Source organism: Chaetodon trifascialis, chromosome 20, assembly GCF_039877785.1.
Source record: "Chaetodon trifascialis isolate fChaTrf1 chromosome 20, fChaTrf1.hap1, whole genome shotgun sequence".
In the NCBI taxonomy this organism is placed as follows: domain Eukaryota; kingdom Metazoa; phylum Chordata; class Actinopteri; order Chaetodontiformes; family Chaetodontidae; genus Chaetodon; species Chaetodon trifascialis.
Window position 1 is genome coordinate 17,747,417 of NC_092075.1, and position 26,389 is coordinate 17,773,805.

Here is a 26,389-nt window from a genome sequence, read left to right on the forward strand (position 1 = left end):
CTGTAAGGTGTTTTTCATCTCTTTTTAGTGATTTATTTATGCATCTTGGACAATGCAACAGATTCAAGTCTCTGGCGACAACAAGGGTCTGTGGGCATCACTTATATATTAAAAGGACTCATTATTTAAGGTTGTTTCCTTGGGTCTTTTGTGGAACCTTCCTGCACCAGTGACAGAACAAGAGCTGCTCTTCCTTACTAAACGTAGCCAAGGGAAATTATTTTTCTTTACAGTGATAGATTTTCTTATTTCTCCCTTATTTTCATTTCACAGTTTTTCATTTGTTTGTTATTACAGTGAGCTGTCTTGTTTTAAGCTACTATAAAAGTTAAAAAGTTCAGCCATTGTATGCCTGCTAAAGAAAGAAAAGAGCATTTTTTATGAAAGTAATATATCAGTAAGATCCTAAAACTGCTATTCATCAATCATCACAAATCTCTTTATATTTACCTCTGCACGAGATTATAGCTAAAAAGCCCTGATTCATTTATTTTCACTTGTACAAAACTGTAAGATTAGCTCATCAGAATGTGTAACTGCTCCACTGCTACTCTGATGTTGATACTCTGGATATATGTACTATATACAACAGCGGGTTTTGTACACACAATGGATTAGTATTTTGTTCAATGTTAAATACATTTAAAGCTTACTATTACTTGAATTTATGTTGCTATTGAGAGTCATTTGAACTTTCTGTGTATCGTTGCAGATTCATCGTTGAGCCATTTATATTTCTGCTGTGTAATGTATTTTTTTACCTTATTTAGCACTACCTTTTTTGTATTCAATTAAAAATAATAGTACAAAATAAAAAAAATCTTAAACACCACACCATGATATGTCCAGTAGTCCTTTCTGCAGATCCTATGTGTAAGGCCGGTGAATAGACTCCTCAAAGTAGGTCTGTGTCCCTTAGGAATTCAAAATCATGCTGCTATAAAGCACAATTACCCACAAATAACACTAAGCCAAACATCAATCTCCCTTCATCGGTCTTCCTCCTACTACTTACTCCTATACTACTATTGCTCTGTTGAAATACCTATTAACATATGCTGCAAGCAATAATTCCAATTACCACTTGTCAGAGAGCTGTGGATTGCAGAAGAGGCCCATCTCCTTTGAGCACAACAATCAAGATGAATCAATTTCACAATCATGATTTCTGCTGAGAGATAATAACTTTAAATTTTGAGGCAACAAAACCTTGTCAGCACCAAAGATCACTGACTGGACCAAAATGGCTTTCATTGCTCCCTCCCTGTTCCACCTCCTCTTTATGGGCCGTGTCAATGCAGAGGTGTGGATAAAAGTGCATAACGAATAAGTTCAGCAACACATGAGCAGGTACACTGGCAGTAGCCTTTACACAGAGAGAGAGCGAGAAGATCCAACCACAGGAGAGAAATACTCACATTCAGAAAGGTACACAAAACACAAACAGCAGGGAGTCAAAAAGGAAAATTGCCTGTCTTGATTTTATTATTGTGTCAAAATTTTTGACAGTGTTGATGACAAAGGCTATCTCCCTGATATGAACAATGCACATCAGCAGCACGTCATATCCCACTGAGCATCAGACATCACCAGGGGGTCCTGGGAATCCAAAGGCAATCACCGGATTGCACTGTTTGCAGGAAACTAGGGAGAAATTCACTGGGAAAAAATGTGGTGCAAGAGAGGTGTCAGAATACAGAAAAGATTACATATTTTAATTGTTCAGCTTGCAGTGGTGTTGCAAGCTCGCAGTTTAACTGATGTTCATCAATACTTGATTTCCTGTTAGAACACTGAAGTATATTGATTTTTTGTACAATACCTGCAAATACTATATGAAGTACATGTAGAACATACTGTGGACAAATATGTAGAACTGGGACATGGCTAATAATTATGTTGAGATCGGTTGTTTTGGAGGAGATGATGAAGATGATGAGGAACCTTTAAAGACTGAATTCAAAAGGCTGGAAACGCACTGCAGCATCCACAACCCCAAGAAAGTATTTAACTCAAATTATGAGGTTTTTTTAATAAGGTGACTGCTTGATCCAAACACATTGGCCTCTCTCTTAAGCACTTTGCCAACCTGCTACAGAGCATGACTTTGATGTATAGTTACTAAAAGGCTTTATCACAGTGCATGCTGGTCTGAGAAATGTAACTGCATTTAGAGGAGATGGAGAAGCAAAATGAGCAGTTTTTAGATGCAATGAGAAGCGCGAGTGCAGGGATTAAGGGCAACATGACACACAAGGAAAAAGAGAGATGGAGGGGAATGCAGGTGATGGAGGGAGGGCAGCGGGTTTAACAGCCTGCTCCATCCTGTGAATAAGAAACAGTGGTAATCGACTAAGCAGATGTGGTACAGTGGTCCTAATGCGTCGTCCCTGGAGGGAAGTGCTGATTGTGACACTGGGCTGATGCAGCTCGGCACTGCTTCCAACCAGAACAAACAGTGCTGGGAAAATAATGAAATGTATAGAGGAGCATAATGGAAAATGGCAACGGCAGGTAAACTGCTTTCAGATGATACTGCAGAAAAACAATATGCTCTCATGAGAGTCCAGGCAATCCATTTTATACACAAAAGCTAATGGCAAAGAGCCCAGCTGCAAAGGCCATGCAATTTCATCACTTAGAAATGCATGGTCGTTCACTGTAGGGGGTTTAAAGGTACCTGATGTCAGGAAAATTACAAAGTACGAATAACTGTGAGACATGAAGGTTTGAATCGTAAACCCTGATTATGTAAAGTGTCTGTATTTAATGGACTCAATGGCACTGCAAACTCTTTTCAATTTGAGTGTCTAAATCTCCAAAAGTTGATTGGAATCATTACATGAAGTCATGTGCTAATATGTGCATGTGTTGTGACCAACATGTCCTCATGACTAAACGACTGAAGTGGTCGATTGGCAATGACTCCCAGAACAACTGTTGGAGAGTACCAGTGGAGGTGGACCTTCGTCCTCACATGAAACAGCCACAGTTTGCTTAGGTTTAAGTAACAAAAATACTTGGTTAGGTTTGGGAAGTACTGGGGTTAAAATAAGTATGTTGCAGTTATCTACACAATGTGAAGTAAGTTTGGGTCAGCATTGACTTTTGGTTCATCAAATCGGTTACAGGAAGGTGGTGTATAAAGATCAGGTGCTGTACACAGTAACTAGCTCATTGTGCATTTTTTTTACCATCTGTAATCAAAGAAAACAAGATTAAATCAGCAAATGTGCAAAATTGCCTTAACAAATTAGTTATCTTAAATCAAGGAGACCCAGGCAACAAAGACAACCCAACTCCTGTAAATCTTGTAAACAAGAGCAAATTAAGTAACAGTCAGCAACAAGCAAACTACACGTTCAATGAGGAGTATTTGAAAGTTTGCTCAAAAGAAAGTAGTCCAATAGAGTAGCCCCACAACTCTCTAGAAACAATTACAATGGGCTTTCTTTAATTAAAAAACAACTTAAAGTCACCAAATCTAGGGAAACAATAGCTACGTTGGCAACACATCTCATGAGGGCTCAGAGGTTTTGGACAGGTGGATTTACTGGAGGAAAACAAAACAGTCCACAGGTTGCCTGTTAAGGTTAAGGGTTACTGTATTGTCTCTCACAGGAGAAACTGGTCTCACATCATCAGAACCAAACACCATCATCAAACATTTCTTCTTCGGTTGAATACAATCAGCGCTAATTGTTCCTGCTAATTGCATCCGCCTGATAAGTTGTCATGGACGCATACTGCACAGGTGAACACAAGTTTATCAAAGCGTGCAATGTCAGTACACAGTCAGACAAACAAACACACCAACCTGCAAGCACCACGATCAGATGTGTGAAAGTGGTGCAGACATACAAAGCACAAGGAACCAAAAAGCAGCCAGGCAAATTGCCTTTCGCCCTGTTTATTTGCTTCTGTCAGAAAAGATCTATCAAGCACGGGGATCTGTTTTACACACACACACACACACACGCAAACACAGGTCATATTTGAACACAAGACTGTAGAGATACTCTTTCTCATATTACACAACTGGAATCTATTCTAGATCTTATATCAAACCTTATTAAGTGGAAGAAAATCCAGCATTTAAATCCCATCACTCAGTACACAAACAAGCCAACAAGGAGGATGACATTTTGTAAGATCATCACACAGACCATCCTACTCAGTGGAACATTTAAGTATGTACATGAATCACAGAGACTTAATCTTAACATTTATTGCAACCTTAAACCTAATTACCTTCACTAAAATAATTAATTAAATGGGAAAACACTTTCTGAATGAATTTATTCCTTCGACTGAATGCTCCAGAGGATGGCAAGACCCAAACACAAATAGTCACACAAACAATTACACACACACACGCACAGATACCCCAAGCAGGAAGCTATCATGGCTGAATGCTGAAGCCATTTGCAGAAGTGCCGGAAGATGCATCCTCTCGAATGCCCCGTTCACACATACAGACTCAAACAATGGAAACACAACAGGATATCAAACATTGTGATTTCAACCTTGAAGACACGCTGGTGCTGCCCAGCACAACTAAAAATCTGAAAAGGCCCCCAGCAGTGCAACATGCAAAAGGTTCCACTTATATAGAGTGAATATCCTCTGATGCACAAGATCGACGGCTTGGAAGCTATTTATTTATTTGTCAGGGACATCACATGTCGGGACTGTTACTTCTGCATAAAATGCAACCAATGTGGTGTATGGAGGACTTCTAGCCATAGCTGGATTCCTAGTCAGACTTTTAAGAAATAAAACACAAAATATAACACTCTAACCGGCAAAGAGACCAACAATAAAACAGAGACAAACAACCACAACAGTAATTGAATCAGCAATGACTAATAAGGATAATCCAGTTTGTTTTGATTCCATTGTGAAATGGAAGCACAGTTATTTTCCACTCCTAGATAATGTAAATTATGTGACTCAACAGAGTAGTATAAAATAAGAAAAGAAAGAATTTCAATTAATAAAACACATAAAATAAACAACAATGAAAATACATGAAAATCGTGACAAACACTTAGCTGAAAAACGGATATAGGTGATGTTACTTTGAAGAGACATTGTGATATAATCGTGCTTATATTAGCTTCAAAAGTGCTCAGGAGATTAAAAGGACTGATTACTCTTTGTTGACGCCGCTGCATTGCGGGTTCACCAAGTGTTTGTCCAATTACAGCAGCCAGCAGTGACGACAGGCCGTGTGCGCTCTGGAGAACAAACGGGCTGAACCAAAACTGGAATGTGTTTGTTTGATGGCTTGTTGGAAATGTGAGCGTGGCTGGGAGGCAAGCGGATCTGTCAGCGGCGTGAATGGATCATAGCCACTGATGCTGTGCAGCGTTGGCACGATTTTCAAAGTCCGATCCATCTATCAGCTGTATGTGTTGGTACCTTTGGGGGAAAGGCGAAGCGTGTAAGTGGCAGCAGGCGTGCCTGTTTCCCTGACACTGAGCGGGAGGAAGAATAAACGCAGGAATCACATGTGCTCGTTTTCACATCAGTTCAGTTTGTGTCCCTGACAGGTAGAGACACAATGTGCCAGTTCCACAGCACACAGTGCAGGCAGAACACATTCCAACAACAATATGCTTTTATCGTTTGGGCTTCAGGAATGAAACTGTGAGGTTTGGGGTTTTATTATTGTTTTATGTCCTTAAAGATCCAAATGAACATTGCGATTCCATTCACGATTAAAAGTGCTGACATTTCAGCTGGCGGCGTTTGCATACAATCTGGGTGAGCAGTTTGGGAGTCGGAGACCTTTTATGCTCACTCCTGCAATTTTAAATGAAAAAGATAAATAAATAAACGAATGACTTGGAAAATCAAATGTCACATGACAAATATTAAATATGATGAATTTATTTCATTGCACATGAACACTTCCAGTCAATTTCTCTCCCTCAAAATTGCAAGGTTATGTTTAAAAACAACCACGATCCCTACGCTGTTCATCTGACGAGGATGTAAACACCCTGAAATTAAAGGTAAATTTCCGGCATTTGTCAGCCACAAACTTTTGCAAACTCATAAAAACTGAACGATATGTACTTTGTGATTTTACTTCTGCAGCTTAAAAATAGCAGGCACGAGCCATCTGCTAATGTTGCTGCTACTTCACAGCAACATAAACATACAGCAGGTAAGGCCCCAACCTGAGCAGCAGGTAGATCTGCTATATTGTGCAATTTGCTCTAACAGCTACAACTCAAGGACTACTTTCTCAGTTTAGACTCAAAGACAGGTTTTTGATTATCTCTGTAAACCTGAAGTGTTCCTGAAAAGCTCTCAGAGGTTGTGGTCATTGCCCAGATCAATACTGTTCTTGCCAGTGTCTGTTTTGGAGTGAGTGAATGACCAACAGTCAGGATGTTTCATTTCAAATCTGCTGGGAACAGAAACTCTCCGACGACTTTGTCTCCGCAGACTTACATGTGTCCCATGTGTTTGCACATACTGTTTTACCACGTGTGTGAGCATGCACATGCATATTTGTCGGACACAGAGAAGCAGTTTAGGCCCCAAATGAAATAAACACTTAGAAGGATTAATGAGTAATTGACAAGGCCGCCAACACAGAGACTTAATGGAGCCAAGTCATCAATCACAGGGATTAGCCAGAGGAAAACATCCACAATGCTTTGCCCAAGCCATCTCCGCTAATCCCCCCATTCCCCAATCCATTTCTCACTCTCTGCTTCTCTCTTTAATTTGAATAAATGCCCAGACCACCTGCACAAACACTCACACACATCACCGCAGAACGCATACAAAATACAAACGAGACAATGTGACAGACAGTATATGTGCAGGAAAAGATTAAAATCGCAGTGATTAATAGATGGTATAAACACTGGAACTACCCTGCAGTTCTTCTGTCTTTCTTTTCAGTATTTTCTGCTCTTGAGCCCATCCTTCTATCACACTTCAGGAAGTCACTCCATGAGATTCCTATCATAATGGCTAACAGTATTAGAGGCCCCAGTACTGCCATAATATTGTCATTTATCATTTTAAGTTGAACATAGAGAAAGATTAAAACTGGCTTACTAAAAATGTCGTGGCAGACACAAAGAAATGTACCGCTGTTTTCACTGTGGATGCGCTACAGAAGAAGCAGCAAAGCTAAATCTTATATGGAAGATTGATGATCGCTACACTGAGTCTGTGAGGCTGGACATTTAGATGGGACCTTAGGGACGTTTTGTTGACACTGGTCACTTATCAAGATTTTCAGACATGTCAGGCAGTGAAGAATTATCATTTCATAAAAAACAAACATCATGATAGTTATAATACTAAGAATACTAAAACAGGTACTTCTATTTTCCATTGACTGCTGCTGCATGTGAACTTTTTTTAATTACACAGTCCCAAGATCTACAGTACAAGCCTAAGAAATGTAGTGCATTTAACTTGTTTCCACCACAAAAGTTCAATAAGGATGATCTCTCTCTGGTTATGTCTTTGCTCCTCTATGGGTGAATTTCTGCTTTCTTCTTATCCTCTTGACCACTTCAGCTTTTTCACACTGTCAAAGTTTCCACTCACCACCCAGACCTCACCATATTTAGCCAGTTATTTGCCTGCCCAGGTTCCTCTAGCCGATCTGCCCGGGGGTGCCGTTCTTTCTGTATCATTGATATGCTCTCATTCTGTCTTTAAGACTTGCTAATGTTTTTAAGACAACCACAATGACTTTAACTGAGGTACTCAACCTTCTATAGAAGTTGAAAACGGTTTATGTGCAACAGTACAAAGGGTCGATACATCTGGAGAAATAATGTGGTTATAACATACAGCACAGTACAAACAGTATCTATTAAAAGGAACCACACTGAGGTTCCTGAGTCCCCTTGCTGTGAAACTACATGACTAACTGCTCCACCAGAAAGAAGCTACACAGATGGCAACTAAGTCCTAATTACACTGAAGTGCTTGAAATTGTTCAAATAAAAAGAATGTCAGAATGGCATGGCCATGGATCCATAGCCCCCCCCACTCATTCCTTTACACTAGTTCATTAATCAGACTCCTATAGCTCCTCTCCTCCCTCGCATTTCTCCTGTATTGAACACCATATCTCTCAGCGGCTGTTATTTACGACACCTCCTCCTGGACACAGATGCCGACATCTTTCACTGATATTTACTGACAGAGGGCAAGAGAAAGGGAGAGGACAGATGATGAGAGCAATGGACGACGATTCATTGCTCAATTTCTGCTAAACTTAGCCACATTGTCCTCGCTTCTTTGCATCTGAATATAAAGTAATTTCTTGCTGCTTCATATTGTTAAACTGGGAACAGCTGCTTTTGTCATTCAGGTTTCATAAAGCATGTGCAATTAGCTGGGATGGATCTATCATATTAGGAACAGAGTGAAAGAATCAATCAGCACTAAACCTCGACAAGCAGAAGCAGGAGTGGTTTCATTTTACTCAACAGAGCAATAAACATAAGCAAACAGTTGATGTTCAGAGTCCCAGTGGTCCCCTTTAATTGTGCATGTTTTTGCTTTAGTATCTGAGCAGTCATGATATCAATAAAGCATCTCTTATTCAAAACTATACAGAAGCTCATTTTGTGCCTGCAGGTGATTGCGGCTGCTGGTGGCGTCGGTTTTCCGCTGCTCACACCAAATCAATTAAAGCGCCCCTTTGCTCACAGACGCATTGATGAAACCTCTGCGTTCAAATTGCAGCTCCGCCTGGAGCCATTGGAAAAGTGTCTGAGATATCAAATGGGATGGTTTTAAGTAATTATCACTGCTTTGGGTAGGAGCCGCGCTTAAGGATATGCCAGGACAAAAGTGAGTTACAGCAGGTAGAACTGTAAATTCAGAGAGAGGCAAAGAAGTGAAGGTACTTAACTTAGAGTGAAAATGTAAATTAGGCCAAACACACTCCTTTGTTCAGCACAGTGGAGTCAGATGGTTTTCAAAATCGGATATGAAAACTAACCCACTTGACATTCATCCAGGATAAATTGCAAAAAGATATAAAAATAATAATACTAAGCCCACTCATTCATGCCTGAACAAATTGCCTTTTATTTTTTGTTTTTTGCAAAACATGTTTTGTAACTACTTCTTCTCTTTCGACACTGCATGTCAGTAAGCTGACACATCAGAAGTCATCTTGGGATGCTGTTTGGAAAAGGGCAGGCACTTTAAAATATTTGGCACCATCTGCCTATTGCTGTCTAGTATGGAGATCAACCAATCATATAACACAACAGGAGAGCCATCATCCTTGTTTGGCCCCAATGCTCCTTGTAGACAAAACCCACGACTGCCATCAGCCAATCAGCATGATTGTCATTATATAAGTATATTTTAATGCAACTCTTGTTTTACATACAGACAAAACACTTTAACATTACTAAAAGGAACTCCTTTACAATGTTGTACTGCCTGTGGTGGTAAGTGCTTTGTCCTCTGGAAAAAATGGATGTTTTTATATTGCATTTTTTCTTTATGACTGAGAATCTAGAAATACACATTTACCTGCTGTGACCAGTACAACATACAGCAAATTAAGTAGAGGGTACAGTCTTTCCATAGACAGAACACACACATTCACGTATGAAGATGAACACAAGTGACTTCTCTGTCAGTGTGCGGCCTTTCTAACCAGCAGGACACCTCACTGCCCACAAATGTAGCAACAGCTTCTCCATCTGAGGGGTTTATTCATCTGGCCTCATTTCCTTCTGAGACACTTCTGCAGGCAAGAGACATGAATTATGGAAAACGGGAACTACAGCACCTAGGCAGGAGTTAGTGCATTTCTGAATAGTGTATAAGACGGTCTCATTACGCACCGCTAAACTGTGAGTGTCTGCAAAGTGCGAGTGAGTATTTATGTCTGTGTGTTTGTCTGTCTGCATGTGAGTGTGTGTTTACCTTTGTTTTCAGGCGAGTCTGTTTGTGTGTGGGAAGATCAAAAGACTGTGGAGGCAGTAAAGTTTCAACTGTGGTACCTGGATAAGAACTTTTTTTTCATGCCTGAAGAGCTGCCGCACGACTAATGAGTGTAGATAGTCACATTATGCATCACTATACATACATGCACAACGTACGTGAGAAAGTGTGTAACTTTTTCTGAATATTTGTCTGCATGGGAGGCTGATATCTTCCCAGTAAAATTAAATTGCATTATTCTTTTCTGTTACTGAATATAAATCCAGAGCTGGCAGTCAAAACACCTTTATGCTAATGACTAATATTATATGAGTGGAGTATCATTAGGCGCCATGTATCTCATTAGTGTCAATTCAATAAGGTAATGCTGGCATGCTGAATCCAAGATTTGGGCAAGTCGCTGTGTCTACTCTGCCAAGTGAAAGAAGAGGAGTAAGACGATGATCCAGGCCAATGACTGGTTGTCTGCCTTATTCGTGGTAGGTATGCAAAATCACCAACCAGGATCAGAGTAGAAACACAGCTCTATATCAGTAAAATTGATGCAATGAATGCAACATGTAGCTGTGTCATGCATCACTTTAAAACACACAAAAACCTTCCTTCTGCCTAACAAAGTCGTATTCTGTATCATGATTGGGTCCAAATGTTGCTGTAAGGTCTCTATCTTGTACATCCTGATGTTAAACTCAGATTTAAGGTGATCAGAGACACTTTGCCTCTTCAGCAGAAGAATGTAAAAAAAACAGGCCTTCTAGTGTCAAACTCATATATCATTATGCACAGTAAAGCTCAAACACTCACATGAGGTAACAAAAAGCCAATCTTACTTTCAGCATTCATGACATAAGTTTGTGAGTCATAACAGGCTTCAGACTAGAGTTGGGACTGATTCAATATTGGTGTTGGGTGTCAATACTCATGCAAGTCATTCACTGGATATCAGACTAACATCAGCAATGCACATAATCCACAACCTGATGATCCGATGAATTCTGAATATTGCAACACGCAGCACAGAATGAGAGCTCTGCCAGCATTTCGACAGCATGAGGACATTCCTACCTAAGGGAAAACATCTTGAATTTGTGTTACAGTAACATGACCATTTTGGTCCCTCCATACCAAACATGCATTCAAAACAAGAAAGCAAAGAAACATCCGAACTCCAAACCTCGGATCACTCCTCAAATAAAACCGAGCCTGAAAGAGAAGCATAAAGCCTTCAGGCTGAGCGAATGGCTGCTCTCAAGACAATCCACAACATCAAAAACAAGCTTCTTAAAGCAAAAATGAAATTTTAGGACAAATTGGGGAGGGAATATGGCAACATGCGAACACTAAACAAGCTTTCCAGATGGTGAAAATTTTGAAATAATAAGAAGACGAAGAAGGAAAGAAAGGGAAAAAAGTCTCTAAAGGAGTTTTTTTTTTTTTAGCTTTTTTCATCATTAGTACAAAGTACAATTTACATTATTTGTGACTGCACAAATTGATCACTTTTTCAATTTTAGTTGAACTTTGAGCACATCTGAAATGATAAAACAGATTTTTTCAATTTCACCGAGGTTTGATACCTACAATCACTTTATACAACTGAGCAGGGAGGAAATACATGGCTGCAGGCTTCTCATCAACATGCCTGTCAAATGGCAAGCTGAGTCCACAGGAGGTCCCTGAGGTCTGACATCACAAGGGAGAATGGCACACACACACACACACTCTCTCTCTCTCTCTCTCTCTCTCTCTTCAGGAACACAGGCTTACACAAACATAAAATGTTCATTTATGCAAGTAGACAGACAGACAGACAGACACACACACACACACACACAAACACACACACACACACACACACACACACACACACACACACACACACAAACACAACTATACATGCAAATTGTATGCAGCATTTGTCCTAGGTCACCTTGCATGTGCACAGCAGTGTTGCCATGTGACAATGAAAACAAATAACATGACAGAAAATTAATAAACACAATAAAGCAAGCCAGTGAACAATGAAATAACCAAAAGGTCTTGCCTTTGGAGTGATACTGTGGGCACAATTTTAAGCAGGCTTGCATAATAGCAGGTGTGTTTTTATCAAGTGAAATGAACCCAAACTTAAGAACTTTCAAAAGAGCACTTCCACATATTGCATGGACCTGAATAGACTTAGAAACCTCAAGTATATTGCAAAAAAAAAGGGAAAAAAAAGATGTTTGCTGTTTATTTGGAAAAGAAAAAAAAAAAAAATCTGTCTTAAAATCAAACTGAAGACTAAAGGCCCATGTATACCCTCCAGATCCGGACGAAATCCGTCCGTCCGTCCCACACGTTGCCTCCGTAGGGGGCCTTCATACCTCCGTCCGTTTTCAGCGTTTTGTCAGTGTGTCCTCTAGGGGGCAATGTCGAGTCATAAATTACAGAGCCGTTGTCATGGCAGCCGATGTCTTGTCAACGCTTCTGTCAGCATATACCGGCATCAGTAATGGCCTCAGTAGAGGAGGTTATTATAATCACAGTACTGAGAAATAGGAAAAAAAGATTAGACGAATCTTTTTTGACGTAGAGCCGGTTCTCTTCTTCGTCGGTTTTTAGTTTGACTCATTTTGCTCATTTTGACTCTACACTGCCCCCACGACTTCTGGTGGTTTCGAGTGGTTTCGTCCGGAGAGCTCCGGATGGCTAAGCTCAGAGCCGACGGACAAACTGGCGGATGAAACAGCCTCCGGATACGGACGAAAGCATCCGTATCCGTTATTTACGGAGGGTATAAATGGGCCTTAAGAGTCACCTATTAGACCTTTAGACCTACATGAAACTGCAATTATCAGTCTTCTTGCAAATGGAAACAGCATTCGGATGCATGTAGGGCTGTGCGATATGGCTGAAAACTCTATTGCGATATCAGTGTTTTATATTGGTCGATATCGATAATTATTGATATTTTTTTATGACCTATTTAAAATAAGGACCAGGAGAAAAATACATTCAATTTAAACATTTTTATTTTAAATTTAACCTTCCTCTGATTATAATCCCCTCAGCTATCAAGGCAGAAAGGAAATGTCAACACAACCATGGAAAACACTCAAATAATAAATGTAAAAAAAGTGTAAAAATGTAAACAGAGAGAAACCTGAGAACTTTTTTTCTGCAGGTTTAGTGCAGAAAGTTCACAAGCTGATTCACCTTCTGCTGAATAAAATGTTTTCAGATATGTGCAGTGTTTTGTAAACATAGCAGAAACTGAGGTAGACTTGACATCTGTAACATACAAACAAACAAACAAACAAACAAACATGATAGACAGCACAGTAAGACTGACTGAACTATAAAACCAGCCTAGACATATGAACAACTTTAGTCACTCTTCTTACTCTAAACATACATGAACTATTCAATTATAGTTTTTATTGCAAGTGTGTTTAAAAAAAACAAAACACACACACACACACACACACACACACACACACACACACACACACACACACACACACACACAAAAAGTACATGTAAGAGATGTTTGTAACCTGGCTTCTCCACAGTGCTCAGTGAAGCATGTCTTTAGCTATATGATATGCCGCTGCCTCCGTTACGTCTTCGTGCCTTTTAGATGATTTGTCATCAGGCACTGAAGCAGATACCTCTGCATGGTGGTCAGCTGCTTGTGCGGTGGTGCTGCGGTTGGCAGACGTTGGCGAATACGGCTGCACTCCAAAGAGTGAGCGCGGCTAAGGTGGTTAAATAAGTTTATGGTATTACCGGTCTTGGTGGGGATGACAGTCTTGCATAAGTTACAGACCACATTGGTCTGACAACGGTCCGACTTATAAAATCCAAAAAACTGCCATAGCGGCGAGCTGATTTTCCCTGTTCTATCGACAATTTCTTCGCTCACTGCAGCGCTCACTTTCTATTTCTCATCTCACTCCGCGCGGAGCAATGGCACAACCGAACTTGATAATGTTGGCGTGTTAGCGTGTCTCTCTCACTGATTAGCGATTACTCCCTATGTTGCTGTTACCTGAGAGCGAGTGCCTTTGTTCATGCAACCAACCTCACTTTGCAACTTCACGTTTCTTCCGCTTTATCAAGCGCATTTTATATTGATATTGATGACGTGTCTATCGCGAGACATATCGCTATCGTTTTATCAGCCCAGCCCTAGATACATGTAACCATAAAATCTGAAAATGAATCTGAGCCTGATCTTGCTCTGTTAAACAAGAGTCTAGAACCATACTAGCCGCTCTGTGAGGATTTTAGTCGACACAGCGTTGCTGCGAGCTAAATGCTAACATCAGCACGCTAACATGTTCAAGGTGCCAATGCTGATGTTTGGCAGGTACAAGGATAGTTTGCCATTTTAGTTTAGCATGTTAGCATGCTAAAATTTGCTGCTTCGCAGTAAGCAATCGGTACGGGCCAGGTGGATTAGCTGCTAGTGGCAGGGCTAACAGTTTATTTGCATTCTGTCCATATTTCTTTCTTGATTTTCTGTTACATGAAGCATATTCTGAGCTGTGTTCATCACAATAGGATCCCGTTTACTGTAGTGGCAGGAAAAAAAAGACAAAAAAAACAATGTTGGATGCGCAGGTATGTAAAATCTGGGTGAAGCAGCTCCTTTACAAAACGCTGATATATATAATTTTTTTGTTCAAAATGAAAAGTGATGAACCTCTATTTGTTTGACACAGTCTGAACATATAAAAGACTGGATTCCTATCACACTGAACAAACATGACTTCCTATCATATGCAACAGAAAGCATGGTCTATAATATAACGACAGGTGAACCTCTGCAGCTCCAACAATATTTGATTTACTGTTCCACTTTACTGTATGTTTGATTTAGGTTTATACAGGATGGAGGAGCAAGGAGACAGAAAAGATGGTAGGGGATGCAAATGAATACAACGGAGGAAAAGACGGATTCATTTTTTACTCCCCTGAAGTCTTACATGTCTTTATTACAGGGGAAAAGGCATTTGGAGGACTCGCAGCAGTAAACTGTAACTCTGCATTATCCTGCATTAGCACTGCATTATTCATCAAATGTGTGCTGTTACAGGGACAATAGGTATGCAGCCACAAGCTTGTTTGCATGTATAAGCTGCTGCACCAAACATCAGTCGGTCATAAATAGATTACACATTTGTTTTTCAATAGGATACTGAGTTAATCTCTGGAATAAAATCAGCCATGTGTGGTGGGCATTTCCCCAGCACACATGATAGGCCTATTCACTGTAACATATCTGAATCCTAATCAGCTATGCCGCAAAGTAATCAATAGCCTACTGATGACTGACAGGAAACCCTGAGCCTTTGCTAATCCCACAGATTCAACACCAGTCGCTTTATTTTCATCTTTTTGCACCTCATTTCCCCCTCTGGTCTTCCTTCCTGTCGGCCACAGCAGAGACACGCAGCGAGAGCCCTGATGTAGTTCCAGAGGAATCATATGAGGCTTTCAGCTTTTCTCAAAACTCAGGATAAAAGGATGCAGGGACAGCCAAACACTGCACAAGCATTCATGTAATAAAACAAGCCTGATCATCCTTTGCCAAGAACGCCATCAAAGTCTACTTGATCTACTTTCTGCTGAACAATCTCAACAGGGAAACCATTCTGAAACATAAAGAGCTGCGTGAGAGTAAAGCTGCACTGACAAAGCGACAAGTACTTTTCTAAGAACTTAAAACACAACCTGTTTATGGGCTTCCTACTCCCCTCATGTCTGGCAAGATAAAAGCCATTTAGAGCTTTTTTTTTAACATGAGTTTATGTACATACTGAAGCTTTTTATGGGAATTGTCGTACGCTGGCTGAACAGTTAGAATCCTGAGGTCAGCACTAATAAATAACCGCCGCTCAGGACCAACTGATGTCGCAGCCAATTAAAATATACAGCTGAGTGGGACAGGTGGTCAGGGATAAGGCTGCACAAACTACAGCATTTCTTAGCTTTTTAACACAGTTATTCCACCTGTGTCCACCTGCAATCATCAAGCTGCTTCATTAGGTGGAAATACACTGAAATTACACTGAGAGAAATGTCTATAAAATCATTGCAGCAGGGACTTTTTCTTGTTAAGGTCTGGACAAATGAAAGCAGGAAAGTCAGTTAGAAAAGGGCAATTGAATGCTCACTCTTGCTTTCACTGTTACACTCTCTAAAGAGAAAGTGATACCAAGGTTCATTTAATGAGGTTAAGACTGTCCTCCCAAGAAAAGCAACAGCATGGCTTGATCAAATGTTTTAAATGACTAATGTTTAAGTTTCTCTGACAAGCAATCTCATGATGTGGTACGAATAATGATGGCAGAGGCCAGACGTGACATTGCTGCCAAACCTTGTCAAGCCCTCCTCTTGTTCAACTCCAAAGGACACAAGGACAACTCAAATTCCCAACTCAATCAACTTTATTTTTTCTTCCAACTTTTGTTCTGTGATTGATTGGCTTCGTCAGTTGATTTGTCAGTAACATTTTTAACTTTGTATTATCCTTTCTATATTTTATACTTTTCATTTTTCACACTCCAATGAAATATCACTTAGTGCAAACCCTTCCATTAAAAGTTTGTGTTTGGGTTATAAACCTTTAAAGACAAAGACAACAAAGTTAAAACTTTTACTTAAACATTTTTAAATTAATCTTAAATTAAATGCTAATATTTTAATTCAACATTACATGAATAACATTAAACATGAACTAAAACACACATGAATTAAATTTACCACTTAAGCCTTTTGAATTGAAATAAAGAAAAATCTTAAGAAAAAATAGCTGATCTACAAGCTTGTAGATCAGCTCTTAAACATTTAATTTCATGAATTTTCCACATTTTTAGTAGTTTTAACATTTAACAGAATTTTAACATTTTTAACTTAACTTTGTATTATCCTTTTTATATTTTATACTTTTCATTTTTCACACTCCAATGAAATATCACTTAGTGCAAACTCTTTCATTAAAAGTCAATGAAGTCAATGCTGCAATGTGTTCCTCAACCAACCAATCTACACAGCAGTTAAACATGAACTTGAACACATTCAGCAGCATTTCAAACAACATGAAAGTAAATACAGTATTTCACTGGCCATTGGCATCTTTGGACTGAACCCATGAGTGAACTTGTTGCTTCTTCTCTCTGAAGTCTGTTTGTTTGAATGCTTGAGGATCTCCATTCCCTCTCAGGTGCTCCCAATCAGGTAATGAGTAGCTGGTTTGCTGCTGCTGGTGCACTCTGGGAAGTATAGTTCTTTGAGCTGAGTAGTGTTAAATATATGGAAAAACTCCATTCCTGTGATTCAGCTCAACAAACCTTGAAGGGAGGGCTGGGTTTGACAGCTGGGCTTATCAAGTGTCAGGTTTTGACTGCAGACTGCAGTTCACATCCAGTCACAGAGACAACCAGGTAGTAATATGATTAAATCATCAGTTTCTTTCAATCTGTCATTGCATCTATCTAGAAAACAATGCAGACCTACAGTATATTTCTTGAGAGACTCTGTCTTCTTCAGCCTCACTTGCAACTAGTTTCTCTACCCTCCTATATGGAACTGTTAAGCATTCATTAATTTCAAATACTGAATTAAACTGTTCCATTTAGACTGTAAACCTTCTTTCAGCCCATCAAGCAACGCTGACAGAGTGATGCTCCCTGCCAGTGACACAGGCTCTCTGATCTGAGAGGTTTCATTATCATCTCTGTCTCATTTCCTGTTTCATTTCAGTGTCAAGTCAAACCTGACAGGAATAAACATCTCAATGCTCTGAAAGGGACAAGAGCCTCTTTACAGTACCACTTCAGTTCTTGTTTTTGTTCAGTTTCTTTAATGTGTAAGATCAGATCGTCCATTGGGGTGGCTGCACTGCTCCAGCAGACGTTTGAATTTGTCTAGAAGTATCAAAAGCACAGGTGTTACTATGAACACTAATGATGGCTCTTTTCCAATCAAGTGCCCCAGTAAGCCAGCACGAACAATCCCGGGATCCTGAAACAGAAGCACCTAAGTGGAATTTAGCCATCATTCATTTTTCTATTTCCACATGCAGTTTTCATGTCAAAGTATCTTCTGAAAAAGGCCTACTGTCACATTTACTCAGAACTACTAAGGGTCATTTTGTCCTTTGCTATTTTTGCCACATGTGTGAAAAAGTTTCAGTTAAAATATTTTAACCAAGCAGCATTTCTGTTACCTCTAAAACTTACTTTACTCAAATACTGAACAAGCTTGCCAAAGATAAGCAGTTGTACCAAGTAGTTTTTAGTCACTGTTAGATCAAAAGTTTTGTATAGTGGCACTACTAAAATCCAGATAACACATGACAAATTCTACTCAATTCATTATATGCAATAAGGCAATGTACTGTATCTAAGCACCGTCAGCGCTCAGCTTGCGACCTTGCTCTGCAATGCACTGCTCGCCAGAAAACTTGCTGCTGCCATTTCATAAGCACCCCTGCATCCACCTGTAGGCTTTGAGGCTACTTATCCTGTTAGGGACGTTATTGTCAAACCCAAATCTCTGTTGTGCTGAGCTTGGTGTATTCTTGCCGGGAGTGACAAGGTCAGAGCTTTAGATGCCAAATATCAACTCTGTACATATTCTGCATTCACATAACCCGTTGGCTGGCTGAAATACACTTGGCACAGAATTTTTACTTCATTACAACGATGGCTCTATACTGTGCCCTGCAAGCTATTTATTTTGTGTGTTTATATATTCAATGCAAAAAGGGAGTGTTGAATTAACTGCTTTGTAATGTATGACAACAAAGTGAAAACTTTGACTCACCAATCTCACTTATTTTCAAAATCAGAACAATTAAAGGAAAACTTTAGTATTTTCAAACATTGACCTTATTTTGCCAGTTTTTAAAAATGGTCCAGTACTGAGCGAATGAGCTGTCTCAATGTAGAAGTCTGAAGTCTCTAAAGAGTTGAGTTGTTGCAAAAAGACATTGGTAAAAATGTGAGAGAGAGATTTAGACTGTTTGAATTCTCTTCAGGGTCCTTCCCACGATGCTGTCTGTCTTAGGATAACAGTCTGAGCCTGTCAGTGGCAAAAACAAGCACTCTTAGTGGACACACACTGACGGTGAGCAATTGGTAGGAAGGATTACATTGCATCCCGTTTTGCAGCTGCTGGCTGCAGCACTCACTCAATACTGGACCAATTTATAAAAAGTGTTATCCCCATTAGTCACTAAGATATAAAAAACATGGGAAAATGGGGGCCAGGGTGAAAAATAGCAAAGTTTTCCTTTAAATCCCCTGCTAAGGTGCAGTGCAATCACCATTGAACATCAGGCGTGGAGCAGGATGTTTTGAGCTCCATTGTTACAGATATTTTGTGACTGTAAAAAAGAATCTGCCAAACCCTGACAGATGACCCTGTTTGACACGTACCTCTGCACACTCCATGACACTGTCCTGGGAATTCAAAGGTCTCTGAGAAGGCAGCACTGCAGTAACCTCCTCAGGGCATCCAGACCCTGTCAAACAACCCCTCCAGCATCCTGCAGTGCCGCTCTGTCTTCCAAGCTCACTGCAATACACAGCTGTTTTTCATGCTTTCAGTGCTCAGCTATGCAGAAAATTAACTCCAGCGGCTACAGCACATCCACACAGGCCAATCTAAACACCACCTCAATCCATTTCCCTCCATCTCTGTTCCTCTCCCTCTCTCTCATTCTACTGGACGCACAATCAAGATGACGTTCCCTGTACACCCTCTCCCCATCAACATCCATCTACACCTCCACATCAGCAGCAGTCAATCACATGTACACTATTTAATTTGCACCTCCTTACACGAGTCTCTCACACCGTGTACCAGCTCTAATCCACTCGATATTCACAAGGTTTGCTCCCTAAAAGTTGTTGATCTATATTATCGGTTGAGGTCGAACTAAAGACGGAAACAAGTGGCACATTAAATCAGATTCAGCTTGGAAAAAATCCAGTTGTGGCACAGCCCCAGTATCCACTCCACTGCTAAACATCATCTCTAAAACATTTTGCCTCAGCGGCGAGAGCGTTGCCAGGCAGGTCTTCACTGAGAGTGGGCACACACACACACACACACACACACACACACACACACACACACACACACACACACACACACACACACACACACACAGGTTATTTCATTCTGTTGTCAACTGTCTGTGTCACTGTGAGCTCCTTTCCTCCTCCTCCACACACACTCATGGCAATGGCAGGTCTAAAAAGACGTGGGAGGACAGGGGATGTAGAAACAGATGGGTGCTGGCACCAGCTGAAAACCCAGAGTCTGACACTAATGGGCCCGAAGAGAGACAGAGAGGGACGGCCCCATCTGGGCCTGATACCGCTCAACTAGCCAGCAGCAAAACACAAATTTAGAAACCGACAATAAAATGTGCTGTCACTAAAACACAGTCAGGCTACTGAAACTGCTGTGCACCTCCAATCTTATTAACAGAAAGGTCTTAGCCTCAGATTTGACTTCACAAGTGTGTGAGTTTATACATTTGGAGGTAGTTGAGTGAATGTTTCCACCTCTGATCTTTGATTTGGTGGCTGCATTGATGGACCATACCCATATTTTTCCAGAATTAGGCCCATTTGTTATAAATCCTGTGAACAATAGATAACATCCAAAGAGTGGGTTTAGCTACTTCGTGTTTTTCCTGTCCAGGCTGTCATTGGTCGTCATTCCCTTCAGTGCAGAACATCAACTTGTAGGTACTGTACTTCAAGGTTGTTTGAAATTGTTCAGTTGCATTTTATTCAGTCCTTAATTCAATTATTTAGTCCAAATCATTTCAAATCTATACTTAGGTATAGATTCTAACCTTTTTTCAAGTGACAGAATCTATGATATCAGAACTAGAACTCAAAGAAAGTGTGATTACATATTTGCTATTAATCAGCTGGCTCCAAAAATGAACCAGTTACAGAACCTAACCATCACAATACACTTCATGCATTCATTATTGTCAAAGTTACGTTTGACAACAAAGAAAGCAGACATGATGATCACTTTGATGAGTTAACAAAGGTTTGGAGGCACGCCTCAGAAGATTTTGAATTTATGCAAGAAAAGGATCAAGAAAACTGAGCAAACCATCCATTAAAGTATTAATAATCAGTTAAATGTAGACTTGAGTGCTGATCGTACTTTCATAACTTGAAGAACAACATGAAAAACTGTACACAGTAACACATAGTAGACAAATAACAGCATCAAGGAGAAACACGTGGTCAATCCCAAGACAAATACATGCACATACACATGTACAAAATACACTTGGTGTATACTGCTTGTCAACAAACACCTTAACAAGCATGAGAAGCAACCTTGCAATTGCGTCAATAGCTCAAAGGATGCAATCCAGCGAGGAGACTTAATTAACCAACACCCAATTAAAAGCGCTTATGAAGCATATTATTGCTCAGATTGCTTTGCCAACAGCTATTCTCCTCTTTTCCTCAGAAGTGTGTTTCTGTGTGTTTTTTTTTTTGTGTGCGTATGTGTGTGGGGGGGGGGGCTGGATAATAAACTAAACCTTGATATGAAATGTGCTTGAAATTTCATACAATAGAGATATCTTGATAACTTTCCTCATTAACACACAAAGAAAACTGCTGCTCTCCGGGGATTACTGTGATTCAACAGGATAATGTGAACACTACATTCTCAGAGGTTTGATCATAATAAGTCTGATTGTGATTCATAATTAAGACACTTTCTGATATTTTGTAATATCTATCAGCCTCGACCCCACAGTGTGAAGGGGAGATCATTAGCTGAGAGCTGGCTGTGCCCATCGTTTATATCTGGACAACCTTACACAACGTGAATCATGTGATCACAGACTTGGAAGAAATAATTCATCAGAATAAATCTGTGAACCACAGATGAAGCAGAGCACATGGAGAATGTGATGAGAGAGTCGGGTCAAAAACTTGGATTACCACGATGTCAGGTGATTTCATCATGGTAAAGATGTCATCAGTCTATTAAAATGGAAGAAGATACATTTAAAGCTTTATTTTTAATTTTTTAAAGCATAAGGTCTAAGACAAACCTTTGTGTATATATTTTACAAAAACTGCATTTATAAGTCGTTAAATGGGTTTAGAAACTCTCTTTTATTAGTATTAAATATATTTCATAAAATATTCTGATTTGCATGTTGAAAATGACCAACTGCATTGTGTAACAATGGGGGGGGTGCATGTTTACATAAAGCTGTTGGACTTGTACTGTACTGGACTGCACAGGATGTTGTTACATAAACAGAAGAACAGAAGCATAGTACTGTTTTTCGTTTAACTATTTTTAGTACTATACAGTATGTATGACCAATAGTTAGTGAGTAATCACTAATCAAACAAAGACCTGATAATGAAACATGGAGGCGATGTCTTAAGCCTTAAATCACACTCAGCTCTGAAAATGTAAAGAAGAAAATGAATGAACTGCTGACCATGTGTATGTCTTAAGCAGAATAGTGCCCATCTCGAATTATTGGCCATAATTACAATATTATATACTTGCAAATGTAGCCATTGTAAATGACTTAATATTGAATTGGTGAAGCTCTTTGGCCTTTCACATTCACTGCATTTATAAGCTCTGTGGAGTCTGCTCTGCGCGTCCTGTGGATCGATATCTTTAGAAAGAGAAAGCTTTCTGATTTTGAACAACTTGGGAAACAGCTTTGCAGAGCTACCAGATAGACTGTGGCTTTATCATCATCACGGTGCAATCGTCAGTGGTGGCCTTTTGAAATCAGGTTAGAGTCTGAGTCCAGAGATGTGACTCAACAGCACGCATGTCATCCAGTGTGACTCACTGCAGGATGATCACATCCAATCAAATAACTCACAGCTACCTCTGCAACACCTAATCTGCTAAATATAACCCACAGTGCATCCAAACAGACATGCTGTACGTTGAAGACACACACACACTGTGGCATTAATGCACATATTCTCATCTAGGCAAGCGTCACTGCAACAAAGAAACGAGCACATACTGCATGCAACAAGTCATATTTTCTGGACTGCCACCTGCAGTTCATGTTTGCTTAAGTTTAGCCAACTACTCGGACAGGTTGTGATTAAAAGATGCCAGTCCTGACTGTTCAGAGGAGACAGATGTGAACGGGTAACCGCTAAGAAACCCCACAGAACGGGCTACAAACACACAAGATCCTGCATTACAACCAATCCAATCTTCAGATGAATGTACATAAAGCTGTTTTACAACCTCCTGACACATTATCACCACACATGTAGCACTTGTGTCTGTCAGCAATTTGCTGACACAGAGGTAGGCTACAGTTGTTACCAGATTAATGTGGTTTGAATCCATGGAAAGTAATGCTTCAGAAAATAATTTCAAAGTAAACAATAGAAGATTATTAAAACTGCTCAAAATACAAAAGGTCTTTGAATCTGAAACAATGGTCTATTAATAATGTATAGGTATAAAATATAAATACAGAACATAAAGAACACAAGGTCAGTTCAAAGCTGATTTTTATGTGCTGTGGGAGTCCCAAATGTCTCTTTCAGACATTTCAATTTAATTCATGACATCTCCTGAAATACTTATTCCAGCATTAGATCACTGGAGGGAGAAAAATGGGATCCTTGTGCCTGTAAAGCTCTGTGATGTTGTGGAAAATCGATGTGTGAATATGTCACTTTGATTTCTAGTTATGAGGATATTAGACCATGTACTGTGAACATTTAAAATAATTGGTCCGAAAGATCTCCTGACAGTATTTTTAATGAGAGACCTGTTCAGCCCTTCTTTTAAAGGAGAATTAAAGCCACACCGCTTCACTTTACCACTAGGCAATGCAAATCCTGTGTGAGAGCGCAGAACAAATCTTTTTTATTTGAAATGTAGACTGAAATTGGCCACAGATATGCCTGCCTGCATTAATGTTTGATTATTTCATTCTTGCCCTTCTGACTCACAACATATATATTTAAGTCTGCAGAAGGATTGGGCAAAGCAAGCCGAATAAAGTGTCTAACATTCAAATAAGGGTTGGCAGGATAGTTCAATCCAGTACCTCTGTCTGTCAAGTTATCACTGCATGTTATTGGAAATTCAGTTGACTTGTCTGTAACTTGTGTACACACACACACACACACACACACACACACACACACACACACACACACACACATTTCTAATATGTGTATTTTTTTGATTGATTGATTGATTAGGGAAGCATTGATTCCTCTTGATTGATCAAATCATTTCCATATTTTCACGATTGATTATTGATTGTTGCTCATTTCTTGCTTGTTGATCGATTGTCACTCATTGATTGAGTGATTGATTGATTTCTTGATAATGACTTGCTTTTGCTGGTGATTCACGTTATGGATGACTGTTGGTAAAACACTTAAAATGTGTTTTGGCATTATATTTACATGTTTCTATTTATATTTTGTGTCTAGTACAAATAATCATTGATTCCCTGTGTGTGGTTGTTTTTCCTGGTTCGTTTTTTTCAGGCCTCCTGCACCGCACTCTGTAATGTACAAGAAGCATAAAATGACTCCAGGCTGTGGATTCAGCATTTTAACTGGATCTGATTCAAATGGCTGATTGGAAAAGTCAGTGAACATTCGAGCCAGATCAAGTAAGAGTGCCTGCAGTCAGTCGCCATCAGCCACACTGACACAACTTGAGAGAAACTCTTCCTGTTTTAACAACGATGATTAATGTGACACCATTTGGGAAATTCTCTTTTCATTTGCCGTCTTCCACAGGGAGGTCAGAGTGCAGGAACAACCAGAACAGTTTTCCTAAAGGACACTTTAGCTGCTTTACCTTTAGTACCTTTTGTGCTGACATAGAGGCTTGAAATAACATCTGTTAATTCTGTGACTCTCAGCCTACAATAAGGGTCTGGACCCCAAAGGAGTTTAAAAATTAAGCTGATTAATGGGCTAGGAGAGAGAGACAAAAGACAAAATAATGTTTTTTCTGACTTCTCTCTGTTCTCTCATTTTTGTTTCAGTGTATAGATCATCATTTCATATCTACATCTCTGTATTTGTCAGAATATTCAGCTTTCTCAAACCAGGCTGAGTAAAGGTATATCCAGCTTTAGGAAGCCAAACTGTGCTGTTAGCATGCACAAACACTGAAACAAGATACATCCCAAAAAATCATAATCTGACACAAAAAGAAACAAAGAAAGGGACACACAGATACCCTGTTTCCTCTGCTTCCTGATGGTGAAACATCTTGGATGTTGTGGATCGTCTGTGCATGGTTAAGGTGCGTTTGGTTTAGGTTAAGGTTAGGGTCACGGTTAGACTTAGGCAAGTAGTGGACACTGTGTTGGCTAAGTCATGAAATGAATGCAAGCCTGTGTGATTGACATTGTCACATTGTGGGGACTTGCCTTACTTGTGGGGACAAAATGCAGATCCCTTTAATGTAAATCATTAAGTTTTAGGGTCTTGGGTCTCTAGGGACTTGGGTTAAGGGTTTGGGTTAGGCAAGTAGTGGTTATGGTCATGGGTAATGAGTGAGTCTCCAGGAAATGAATGTAAGTCTATGTAATGTCCCCAAATGTAATGAGAACCTGTGTGTGTGTGTCTGTGAGTGTGTGTGTGTGTGTGTGCGTGTGCTGGTTAACACTGTCTATATGTCTATATGACAGGCGGATAAAATTACATATTACATTAGAGAGCAGAGGTACAACACATGCACGCACGCACGCACGCAGGCACACACACGCGCACGCACAAGCACACACACTTCAGGGGGCTGTTTGATAACCCACTGGGAACGTCAAGGTGTTTCCTGCCTTTCAGCAATTTGATGAAGAGGATATAAAATGTCTCATATTACACAGAAGCCAATTTATAAATGAGATAAGCGGCATCGTTCATCAATTTGGAATCATGCCAACGTCTGTAGGTGTGTAAGATCCAAGTTGTAATAAACCATAATCCTTTTTTTGACAAAAGACAGGTTAACTGACAACATTTTGTCAAAGATTTTAACCATGATGGTTTATGATTTTGGGAGCACCTACATTGATTTTTGTATATGTGCATTACAGAAAACATTAAATCCTGATATTCTCATCCCAGGGGACAGGACAGAGAGAAACATACAGCAAAGGTGATTTCGTGCTATTTCATTTCAAATTTTCCAGCACAACAACACTGTCTTTTGTCTTATTTTGTATACTTGCTGCGTGTGATTTCAGTAAATTCCTTTGTGTTGTGCAAATTTGAGGTGTCAACTCTGTTGAACATGAAGGAAAACAAGGGTCACTGCAGCAAGTCTGTGTCACAGATCAGCACGCTGCCTTGTAGCTCGGACTGACTCTGTAGCTCAGTGCCAGACTTCACATTTTCCTGGAGGCAGG

At 39.9% G+C, this 26,389-nt stretch overlaps 1 protein-coding gene across 1 annotated transcript in view; it reads right to left on the minus strand.

The window, feature by feature from the left end:
- Positions 1-26,389, minus strand: part of whrna (whirlin a) — a 126,796-nt gene that overhangs the window by 69,152 nt on the left and 31,255 nt on the right.